At 42.0% G+C, this 12500-nt stretch overlaps 1 protein-coding gene across 4 annotated transcripts in view; it reads right to left on the minus strand.

The window, feature by feature from the left end:
* The window catches only part of LOC143285032 (beta-1,3-galactosyltransferase 1-like), a 151453-nt gene that overhangs the window by 62486 nt on the left and 76467 nt on the right, over positions 1-12500 (minus strand). For all 4 annotated transcript variants that reach the window (XM_076592207.1, XM_076592208.1, XM_076592210.1 and 1 more), the window contains one exon: positions 5074-5232. The gene's annotated coding sequence lies outside the window, so the exon portion shown is untranslated. The remainder of the gene's footprint in view (positions 1-5073; positions 5233-12500) is intronic.

The following is a 12500-nucleotide window of genomic DNA, read 5'->3' on the forward strand; positions in this document are numbered from 1 at the left end:
AGACACACACACACACATTCACACACACACACAGCGTTAATATCATTCAGTCAGAAGCATTACATTTATGTTTTTTTCCACTTTGTGGGAAAAAAAATGCAGCCAGAAAGTTATCTGAAAAAAAAGAAAAGAAACGACAAACAAACAAAATCTGAGAGTGTCAAGTTAATATACAAATAAATAAATGAATAAATTAATAGGTAGTCCAAATGGAAATAATCAACTGAGAATTGAATGTATGAATATATATCAATACAAATAATAAACGAAATTATCATCAAAAAAGAGAAGCGTTTGCTTGCACGCGTGGAAATGAATGGACCGAAAGACAGACAATAAGACGTGACACAATGCAGTGGATACGGAAATGAGAAAGAAAGAAAGAAAGAAAGAAAGAAAGAAAACAAAAAAGATGCCGATAAGAAAGAAAAAAAGGGCGGGGTGGGGGGGGGAGAAAACTTCTGTGAGCCGGAGTCATTATTCATAATATTGAAAAGATATTCCACAGACATTCCCCCACAGACGTGATACAATGCTTCCCCGCGCAAAAAACAACAACAAAAACATGACTGACAAAAAGAACAAACAAAACAAAACAAAACAAAACAAAACAAAAAAAACCTTCTAAGCGTCCCCATGGTGGTGGTTGTACAATACTTCCATAAGCTACACAGCAAATCACGATTCGAACCCCCCCCCCCCCCCCCATTCCGCCATTCCCGGAATAAATCGCCAGTAATCCCCACCTGACCCACAACGAGCGACCAGACGGCTCTCGCGAGTTCCCGTCACGTGGTTCAACGTTACTGCACTGAAGTCACGCACGCAACGAGATAGCGGTGAATCAAACAAGGGGAAATAATCCTTTTGAGAGGAAAGTTGGGGTGGAGGGGTGGGAGGAGGAATGCTGGGGTAGTGTTGTGTGGGGGTGGGGGGGGGGGGGGGGGGAGGGGGAGACGGTAGCGGGGAGCCAGGCGAGGCGAGGGGGGCGGGGAAGGGTGGGCAGGGGGGGAAGGGAGGGAGGGGTGTTACTCTTTCTGCTGGGATGATCCTTTTTTTATTTTCCAGAGCGCCATCTGCGGGGGGGGGGGGGGGGGGGGGGGGGGGGGGGGGGCGCGGGGGGGGCGGGAGGGGGGGTGCAGGAATGATCCAGGAGCTAGTCTCTTCTCCTTTCCCTCAAAGTTTGTTTGTCTCCGTCCCCCCCCCCCCACTTCCCACCCCTCTCACCCCCACACCCTCCTTCCACCACCCCCCGCTAACAGACCCAAACCCTCTCCCAACCTCCCCTCCCACCCATTCACCCGTCTTCATCTCTCTCATCGCACAATCACCTTCAGCCCACCTCTCAGGTTATAGCAGTTGTTAAAGACGAGCTGGAATGTTTCAATTTTCATTTACTTATTTGTTTGTTTGTCTGTTTGTTTGTTTATTCATTGTTTGAAGACAAAAATCTGGGTTTGGAAAGAGAAAGAGAGGGGACGAAGAGAGAGAGAGAGAGGGAGGGAGAGAGAGAGGGAGGGAGGGAGAGAGAGAGAGGGAGGGAGGGGGAGGGAGAGAGGAGGGAGGGAGGGAGAGACAGAGAGAGAGAGGGAGGGAGAGATAGGGAGGGAGAGAGAGAGAGAGAGGAAGGGAGAGAGAGAACTCAGACTCAGAACTCAAAACGTTTTTGTTCAAGGATTAAGATTTTGGGCATAGCCTATTCTTCCAATCTGTCCTTGCTAATCTACATCTATTACAAATAGCACACACATAAATGAAAGGAAAAGGTATTCATGCAGAAGGGTATACATAATGAAGGAAACAACCCCTCCTCCGCCCACACACACACCCACACCCATGCACACACATGCGTACACACACACGCGTGCGCGAGCGCACACACATACATGCACACACGCGCGCGCACATACACTGACAGCACCCCCTCCCTCCTCACACACACTAAGATTGACAGATGGATAGGACAGTGAGTCAGAGAGAGAGAGAGAGAGAGAGAGAGAGAGATGTCATCAGAGGAGAAGTTCCAGAAACATCCGCGTGTTCAAAAGGTACAGTATCTCTACTGCCTCTGAAATCTACGTGTGGCAAGTACAACATACTACAGTGACTACCACCATCACCAATATTACTTGGACATTTGTCACGATTATGATAGAACGAAATGAATAGATTTATGCATGCATAAGAAATAGAACGAGAGAGAGAGAGAGAGATTCAAAAACTTTATTACTCAAGTATTAAGATTTTAGGCATCACCCAGTTTTCCAATCTGTCCTTGTGACAACAATAACAATAACAACATGAACGATAACGACACAACAATAATAATTTTGTGAACACTGCTACATCTACTGCTACTACTACGAATAATAATCACCATCATCATCACTAACATCGTAAAAAGTAATAAAACGGACGCATTCACACATTCACATCCATACTTACACATGCACACACTCTCTCCACTCAACACACACACACACACACACACACACACACACACACACACACACTCACACACACACACACACACACACACACACACACACACACACACACACACACACACACACACACTTATGCCATACAGAGGCATGACCGAAGTGAGAAGTAAATAGCGGACATAAAGAGAACAGAGTAACACAACTTTATCATTGTACGTATACAAAAGTGATTAATTTGCCGATGCAGATGTTATACGTAGTAACATCCAGTCGACAGGCGAACAAGTAAAAGCATTAAAGCACAAAGGTAGAAAATAAAATAAATTCAGTGCATGTAAAGTACACAAATTAATTTTCACAAAATGCATGATTTTCTGTCTTTTTCAGCTGGTAAAAAAAAAAATTGCTTTGGGGGCCTATTGTTTGTGGAGCAGAAGTTTTCGTATGCTTGGTTTGAAGGAACGTAATGGATCGCATGTCTTAATGGACAAAGGAAGAAAGTTCCAAACAGATGATCCAGAAAATGCAAAGCTAGATTTGTACAAATCGATGCGCACACGCGGCAGAATATAATTATCTGAATCGTAACGCTCTGATGCTCGTTGAACAAGGTCACTGAGGTATGGTGGTGACATGTTTTTGTGTACTTTGAACATGAAGACCATTTTATTGTTTTGTTAATTTTTTGATCTGTTGATAGGGAGTGATCTGGTAAAATCAGTTTAGCTGCTCGTCTATGCAATGAGTTAACTTCTTTTTAGCTGGTTATGACTGGCATTGCTCCAGACTGTAAATGCATAATTGACATGAGAAAGACAATGTGCCCCGAAGAATAATTTCCTGGTTGGAACATCGACGTAATATCTACGTTTATTGAGTAAGAACAAACTGCGGGCTAACTGGTTGCATACATGGCTGATATGAGCTTGCCAGTTCAGTTCTTTATCAATAATTACCCCAAGAACGCGGTGCTCACAAACTTTTTTCATTTGAGTTCTTGTTTACCTCGAGCTTTAAAATGAGAGGTTTACGTTGGTGTTTCTGTCCGGATGTCAGTGCCATACTTTTTGTCTTGTGTGGGTTACGTTCCATATGGTTTTGATAACACCAGTCTGAAATGTCATTTATTCCCTGTTGTAGAGATGATTCTACAAGATCAATGTCGGTGTCGCTACAATGAAGGGAACTGTCATCAGCGAACAGATCGCAGATGACATTGCTAGGTGATATGTGCATCGGCAGGTCGTTAAAATAGATGCAAAAGAGTAGGGGTCCAAGAATAGAGCCTTGCGGAACACCACGATCTACATGACCTTCAGAAGAAGAAGAAGAAGAAGAAGAGGAGGAGGAGGAGGGGTAGGAGGAGGAGGAGGAGGAGAGAGAGAGAGGTGGATACGGATGCGGATAATTTATTTAGTAAAAGCCGTGGCCCATCGTGAAGGGGGTTAGTGTGAACAGACGTTCAGAACAATACAATGATACCAATGACAACCATTTTTCAGACATTAACGCAGCAGCAGCACCTAAAGAACTATAAAGTATCAAAAGTAATTTGTGTTCCCATGTTTTCTATTTCTGATCGATAACTTCTGAAGTTAGTTCAATGATTAAACGAGAAGAAAATAGAAAAGTGGCTCCATACATGAGAAAGAGAGACAGACAGACAAAAAGAGACAAAGACAATCAAAACAAACAAGAGAGGCGAGGCCTTCAAGACTCACTTGTGATACACTTTAAAAAAAAAAATCCAAGCTTTTTATGTATTGAGTATAATTTCAAAATGTAATGTTTAAGATGAGAAAGATCAGTTTAAAGCAAATTCAGTCCCCTGACATTAATTACAGAGTAATTTCCCTTTTTTTACTATCTGCACCAAAACGTTTGCAAAATAAATAAAACTTCCATGCTTTGCAAAAGAAGTTTCTGTTTGAACAAAAAATGATAATAATGACTGCTCTAGTTGTTGAGTCAGAATATCAGATCAAAGTGCCAAGTTTAGAGAATACAAAAAATATAAACATAACAGAAAATGCAGTTTGCAAATAATTAGGCTTCATTTTTAATTTTTTTTGTGCCCATCCCAGAGGTGCAATATTGTTTTAAACAAGATGACTGGAAAGAACTGAATTTTTCCTATTTTTATGCCTAATTTGGTGTCAACTGACAAAGTATTTGCAGAGAAAATGGCAATGTTTAAGTTTACCACGGCCACACAGACAGACAGACAGACAGACACACACACACACACACACACACACACACACAGACAACCGAACACCGGGTTAAAACATAGACTCGCTTTGTTTACACAAGTGAGTCCAAAATCACAGACTAAAACATACTCACCCAAGACATCCGGACAGCAACACAGAGGAGTAGGAGGAGAAATTTTGTTCAATGTCTTGTCACACACATCGGTGACTGAAGCCTTGAGTACTGTTGTATACATTTTAGTATTGTCGTTTTAGAAGAGGAGGCGGTGGGGGATGAATGGTGATGTGGGGGGCGGGGGGAGGGAGGAGGGGGGGGAGAACCGGGCATATGAGGGAAGGGGGGTGTGGGGGTAAAATTTGAAACCAGCAAATTGATTATTTACCATGGAGAAAGTTGTGTTCCCCGCCACACTCACCTTCCAGTGCAGTGCTGTGAATGCAGATGTAAGAAAGATCCAGTCCAGACCGAATCTCTTTCTTTTTTTTCTTCTTCTTCTTCTTCTTCCTCTTTCTTCTCATCAATCACTGCACACCTCTGCTCCTTTCACCTTTTCTCCGGTATTCTGGTGACGCACCTGCACACACACGCACGCACACACACACACACACACACACACACACACACAGACACGCACACGCACACACACACACACACACACACACACACACACACACACACACACACACACACACACGTATGTTACGAAAAGACCTTGGGATTAGTTCGGATTGTTTCTATGACTTTTTTCTGATTTATTTTTTTCCTTTTGAAATCGAAGAAACACGCTCATCCCGCCGGCACCCACACATTCACCCCATCCCTGTTTGTTTGTTTTTGTTTTTCTTCTTTTCTTCTTTTTTTAAAATTTTGTTTCTTTGGAGTTGTTTTTTTTTTTTTTTGGGGGGGGGGGTTGAGGGGGGGGGGGGGGGGGGAAGGTACTGTCTGTTAAACGGCATTCAAAGCTGTAACGCCAAATTCAATCGTGAATGTAATGTTGAGCAAGACAAGTACTGTCTGTTAATTGGCATTCAAAGTTGTAAAGCCAAATTCAATCGTGAATGTGATGTTGAGCAAGACAAGTACTGTCTGTTAAATGGCATTCAAAGTTGTAAAGCCAAATTCAATCGTGAATGTGATGTTGAGCAAGACAAGTACTGTCTGTTAAATGGCATTCAAAGCTGTAACGCCAAATTCAGTCGTGAATGTGATGTTGAGCAAGACAAGTACTGTCTGTTAAATGGCATTCAAAGTTGTAACGCAAAACTCAATCGTGAATGTGATGTTGAGCAAGACAAGTACTGTCTGTTAAATGGCATTCAAAGTTGTAACGCCAAATTCAATCGTGAATGTGATGTTGAGCAAGACAAGTACTGTCTGTTAAATGGCATTCAAAGTTGTAAAGCCAAATTCAATCGTGAATGTGATGTTGAGCAAGACAAGTACTGTCTGTTAAATGGCATTCAAAGCTGTAACGCCAAATTCAATCGTGAATGTGATGTTGAGCAAGACAAGTACTGTCTGTTAGATGGCATTCAAAGCTGTAACGCCAAATTCAGTCGTGAATGTGATGTTGAGCAAGACAAGAATTGTCTGTTAAATGGCATTCAAAGCTGTAACGCCAAATTCAATCGTGAACTTGCTGTTGAGCAAGACAAGTACTGTCTGTTAAATGGCATTCAAAGCTGTAACGCCAAATTCAATCGTGAATGTGATGTTGAGCAAGACAAGTACTGTCTGTTAAATGGCATTCAAAGTTGTAACGCCAAATTCAATCGTGAACTGTGATGTTGAGCAAGACAAGTACTGTCTGTTAAATGGCATTCAAAGTTGTAACGCCAAATTCAATCGTGAATGTGATGTTGAGCAAGACAAGTACTGTCTGTTAAATGGCATTCAAAGTTGTAAAGCCAAATTCAATCGTGAATGTGATGTTGAGCAAGACAAGTACTGTCTGTTAAATGGCATTCAAAGCTGTAACGCCAAATTCAGTCGTGAATGTGATGTTGAGCAAGACAAGTACTGTCTGTTAAATGGCATTCAGAGTTGTAACGCCAAATTCAGTCGTGAATGTGATGTTGAGCAAGACAAGTACTGTCTGTTAAATGGCATTCAAAGCTGTAACGCAAAATTCAATCGTGAATGTGATGTTGAGCTAGACAAGAATTGTCTGTTAAATGGCATTCAAAGTTGTAACGCCAAATTCAATTGTGAATGTGATGTTGAGCAAGACAAGTACTGTCTGTTAAATGGCATTCAAAGCTGTAACGCAAAATTCAATCGTGAATATGATGTTGAGCAAGACAAGAATTGTCTGTTAAATGGCATTCAAAGTTGTAACGCCAAATTCAATCGTGAATGTGATGTTGAGCAAGACAAGTACTGTCTGTTAAATGGCATTCAAAGCTGTAACGCCAAATTCAATCGTGAATGTGATGTTGAGCAAGACAAGTACTGTCTGTTAAATGGCATTCAAAGCTGTAACGCCAAATTCAATCGTGAATGTGATGTTCATCAAGACAAGTACTGTCTGTTAAATGGCATTCAAAGTTGTAACGCCAGATTCAATCGTGAATGTGATGTTGAGCAAGACAAGTACTGTCTGTTAAATGGCATTCAAAGTTGTAACGCCAAATTCAATCGTGAATGTGATGTTGAGCAAGACAAGTACTGTCTGTTAAGTGACATTCAAAGTTGTAACGCGAAATTCAATCGTGAATGTGGTATTGAGCAAGACACATGTATAAACATGTATATACTGACCTCTACATCGTTTGTTGTTTTGCTTTTTTGATAGAAAATTAAATGTTCACACACTAACTAAGGTAATATAGGTGTGTGATGAAAAAAACGAACCATAAAATTAAATACTCACACTAAGGTAATATAGGTGTATGATGAGAGAAAAAAAAAACATATCATAAAGTAAGCGCCTAGTATCAGATGCAAGTGTTCCGTTTTCTTAACCAATTAGAAACTTAAAGAATACATTGTCACGCAATTTCCCGTCTTCCATAAATACTCTTGAAAGGCGGCAAAAGCTTAAAACAAGACGCCATTTAATCGTTGAAGATGAGGGTGATACCAGTTTCAGTTTCAGTGGCCCAAGGAGGCGTCACTGCGTTCGGGCAAATCCATATACGCTACACCACATCTGACAAGCAGATGCCTGACCAGCAGCGTAACCCAAAGCGCTTAGCCAGGCCTTGAGAAAAAAAGTTAATAAATAATAGATAAATACATAAAAAAGAACTACTACAAATAATATGTATAAGGCGCAAAAACGTGATGAAGTCAACTATAAGCTTACAAAAAAAGAATAACTAACTAACTAACGAACTAACTAACTAAATAATAATTATTATAAAAAAAAGTAATAATAATAATGATAATAATAATAATAATAATAATAATAATAATAATAATAATAATAATAATAAAATAAAAAAAGAAAAAAAAGACAAAAAAAGACAACAATGATGATAAATAAGCAAATAAATGTAAAACATGCAGACACACATTCACACATGCACACACATATGCATAACAGATATGCACCAAACATGCAGATTCACAGATATGAAAGCAGTCAACTACACATAAATGTACATGAGCCCCAACACACACACACACACACACACACACACACACACACACCTTACCCTGCACCCCGTCTACCCCGCTCTTCCACACACTCATTTCTAGGCTACGTATCGCAGCTTCCACGGCACACACACACACACACACACACACACACACACACACACAGGCACACTTACTTGTACAAGCACACACACATACGCTCATATCCTCCACCCCCAGCCCCACACACATGTATACAAAGACAAAGATATATATATATATATATATATATATATATATATATATATATATATGCACACCCGCATATTCCAGTATTCCGTTGCTCCCACAGTGTAGGCATGCATGCACACACATTCCTCATCCTCTACCCCACCAAAGGAATTGAACAACGCCACCTCTTCCTGCTATACCAATCACTCGTCCTCAGTGTGATCGACTACGGACTTGGGCTAACAACACCGTCTCAAAGCAATTTCCTAAAATTAGAAAGAGTCCAAAATGAAGCTATGAGGCTGATCCTTGGAACAACAAAAGACACGCCCACAGAAACCATGCGATACCTGCTTGACCTTCCTTCAGTGCAGGCCAGAAACAAGTTAGAACAGGTCAAGACCTACTTCAAAGCATTAGAAAACCCTCAAAACCCACTGCATGACGCAGTCAAAGAACCAAAAGGCAGCCGTCTAGGACGAGGAAGATCATGGATGGGGCAAGCAGAAGACACAATCCAGCTAGTATGCCGACTTCAAGACCTGAAAGAAACAAAAGAATGGGAGAAAAACCCCGAAAACCTCAACCATCTATTCAACACAGTCATTTCACCCACTCTAGGAAGACATTGTCGGGAATGGCCAGAGGGCAAAACTGATGCGGAAGTGAAGCTGCTTATAGAAGAAAACAGTAAAGAAGAGGACATCATCATATACACAGATGGCTCAGTCACCAAAGACCAGTCTGGCTGGGGATTCACTGCGAAACAAAATGGAAAAACAATTTGGGAAGAGAATGCTGCCTACAAAGTCACAACCTCCAGCCTAACGATGGAAGTTGAAGCTGTGACACATGCCCTCCAGTGGCTATCGTCCTTCCATACGCCCGGAAACCAACATGCCATGATTCTAACCGACTAACCGACTCATACAGAAAATTGAAAACGGAATGGGAAGCCCAGAGTGGCATAACGCAATGCGCAACTTTCAGATTAAAAAACTCACATGGTCATACTGCCCGGGACATGCAGGTGTTAAGGGAAATGTGCGAGCTGACAGACTTGCTGGTAACGCAACACCAACGAGCGGCCTACATCTAGGAAAATCGGAAATCCTCAGAAAAGTCAAAGAATACCAAAAAGAACAGGTACAAGGCCATCACACCATCGATCGCCTCAAAGAAATAGAAGCAGAGAGAGGGAGCGGCCGCAAATCTAACATGAAAGGTAGAGCACGATGCTTTGCAAATCAAACAAATATCGGCATCATTTCCAAACCAACATTGCGCAAATTTCTTCAAAACGGAACAGAGTCTCTGTGGGCCTTTCCAAACACAATAGACCGAGCAACACACTAGACGCCACGTTCTTGGCATCAGAGATCTTTTCCCATCCCTCTTGCGGCCAGTCAGTGGCGGCTGTGTGTGTTTGTGTGTATGTGTGCTTTTGAGTGCGTTTGTGAATGCGCGAGAGTGAAACTGTACACAAGTGTCAGGAGAGATATGTGTACGTGTGTGTGTGTGTGTGTGTGTGTGTGTGTGTGTGTGTGTGTGTGAGGGGAGGTGGGAGTGCAGGGGGAGGTGGGGTAGAGGATGAGGTATGTGAGTGTATGCATGCCTACACTGTGGGAGCAACAGGATATTGGAACGTGTATGTATATATATATATATATCTTTGTATGTACGTGTGTGGAGTTGGGGGTGGGAGATATGGGCGTATGTGTGTGTGCTTGTACAAGTAAGTGTTCATCTCTGTGAGTGTGTGTTTGTGTGTGTGTGTGTGTGCCGTGGAAGCTGCGATACGTAGACTAGAAATGAGTGTGTGGAGGAGGGGGTAGAGGAGGTGCAAGGTAATGTGTGTGTGTGTGTGTGTGTGTGTGTTGGAGCTCATGTACGTTTATATGTATTTGACTGTGCTTTCATATGTGCTTGTACAAGTAAGTGTTCATCTCTGTGAGTGTGTGTTTGTGTTTGTGTGTGTGTGTGTGTGCCGTGGAAGCTGCGATACTTAGACTAGAAATGAGTGTGTGGAGGAGGGGGGTAGAGGAGGTGCACGGTAATGCGTGTGTGTGTGTGTGTGTTGGAGCTCATGTACGTTTATATGTATTTGACTGTGCTTTCATATATGTGAAACTGCATGTCTGGTGCATTTCTGTTATGCATGTGTGGGTGTATGTGTGAATGTGTGTCTTCATTTTTTACATTTATTTGCTTATTTATCACCATTGTTGTCTTATTTATTTATTTATTTATGTTTTTATTATTATCATTTTATTAGTATTACTAATATTATTACTACTACCTTTTTCTATATTATAATTATTATTTATTTATTTATTTATTTATTTATTTATGCAAGCTTATCTATTATTTATTCCCCCGTTTTTTTTTGTTTTTGTTTTTTTTTTTGTGTGTGTGTGTGTCTGGTTGTTTTTTGTTTTTGTTTTTTGTTGTTTTTTTTCCCAAGGCCTGACTAAGCGCGTTGGGTTACGCCGCTGGTCAGGCATCTGCTTGGCAGATGTGGTGTAGCGTATATGGTTTTGTCCGAACGCAGTGACGCCTCCTTGAGCTACTGAAACTGAAACTACCCCACCCCCTCGTCCTCACCCCCCCTCACCCCCCCACACACACACGCACGTGCACAGAACTCTGACACTTGTGTACACTTACACCCTCGCGCATGCACAAACGCACACAAACACACAGACCCACACATACACACACACACACACACACACACACACACACACACACGTATATATACACACGCACAGAGGCTGCTACTGATTGGCCGCAAGAGGGATGGGAAAAGATCTCTGATGCCAAGAATGTGGCGTCTAGTGTATTGCGCAGTCTATTGTATTTGGAAAAGCCCACAGAGACTCTGCTCCGTTTTGAAGAAATTTGCGCAATGTTGGATTGGAAATGATGCCGATATTTGTTTGATTTGCAAAGCATCGTGCTCTACCTTTCATGCTAGACTTACGGCCGCTCTCTCTCTCTCTCTCTCTCTCTCTCTCTCTCTCTCTCTCTCTGCCTTTATTTCTTTGAGGCGATCGATGGTGTGATGGCCTTGTACCTGTTCTTTTTGATATTCTTTGACTTTTCTGAGGATTTCCGATTTTCCTAGATGTAGGCCGCTCGTTGTTGTTGCGTTACCAGCAAGTCTGTCAGCTCGCTCATTTCCCTCAACACCTGCATGTCCCGGGCAGTATGACCATGTAAGTTTTTTAATCTGAAAGTTGCGCATTTCCTTATGCCACTATGGGCTTCCCATTCCATTTTCATTTTTCTGTATGAGGTTCATTGAATCGGTTAGAATCATGGCATGTTGGTTTCTGGGCATATGGCTAGACGATAGCCACTGGATGGCATGTGTCACAGCTTCAACTTCCATCGTTAGGCTGGAGGTTGTGACTTTGTAGGCTGCATTCTCTTCCCTAATTGTTTTTCCATTTTGTTTCGCAGTGAATCCCCAACCGGATTGGTTTTTGGTGACTGAGCCATCTGTGTATATGATGATGTCCTCTTCTTTACTGTTTTCTTTTATGAGTAGCTTCACTTCCGCATCAGTTTTGCCCTCTGGCCATTCCCGACAATACCAGTAATGCACGGTATATCTATTTTGGGGTTTGAGATGGTGTGACATGGCATCAGATGATGAGTGGTTCAGCTGCTCATTTCCTTGAAGAGATCATATCACATAACGTACAAACATAATTTCCTCTCACGACGTCACGTAACAGAACGTGTTTCCGTCTTTATGAGATTACCACAATGAGAGAACGGCGGATTTCCTTTTTCTATGCCAACCCTGCCATCAGCTATTCAGACTGGACATCTGCAGCTTTTTGTTTGTTTGTTTTTCAAATCAGAAAGTTTGATCGCCACTGGCAAATATGCATCCGTAAAATGGATGAAATTCGACGTTCTGTGGGGTGGCAGCCATCTATTCAGAGTCCACAAGACACTCTAGCTCTTTAAAAGCCTTGGGCATTGCCAAAAAGTCGCAGTTCTAACCACGGCTGCCCGAAA

The sequence above is a fragment of the Babylonia areolata genome, chromosome 8, assembly GCF_041734735.1.
Source record: "Babylonia areolata isolate BAREFJ2019XMU chromosome 8, ASM4173473v1, whole genome shotgun sequence".
Lineage (NCBI taxonomy): Eukaryota > Metazoa > Mollusca > Gastropoda > Neogastropoda > Buccinidae > Babylonia > Babylonia areolata.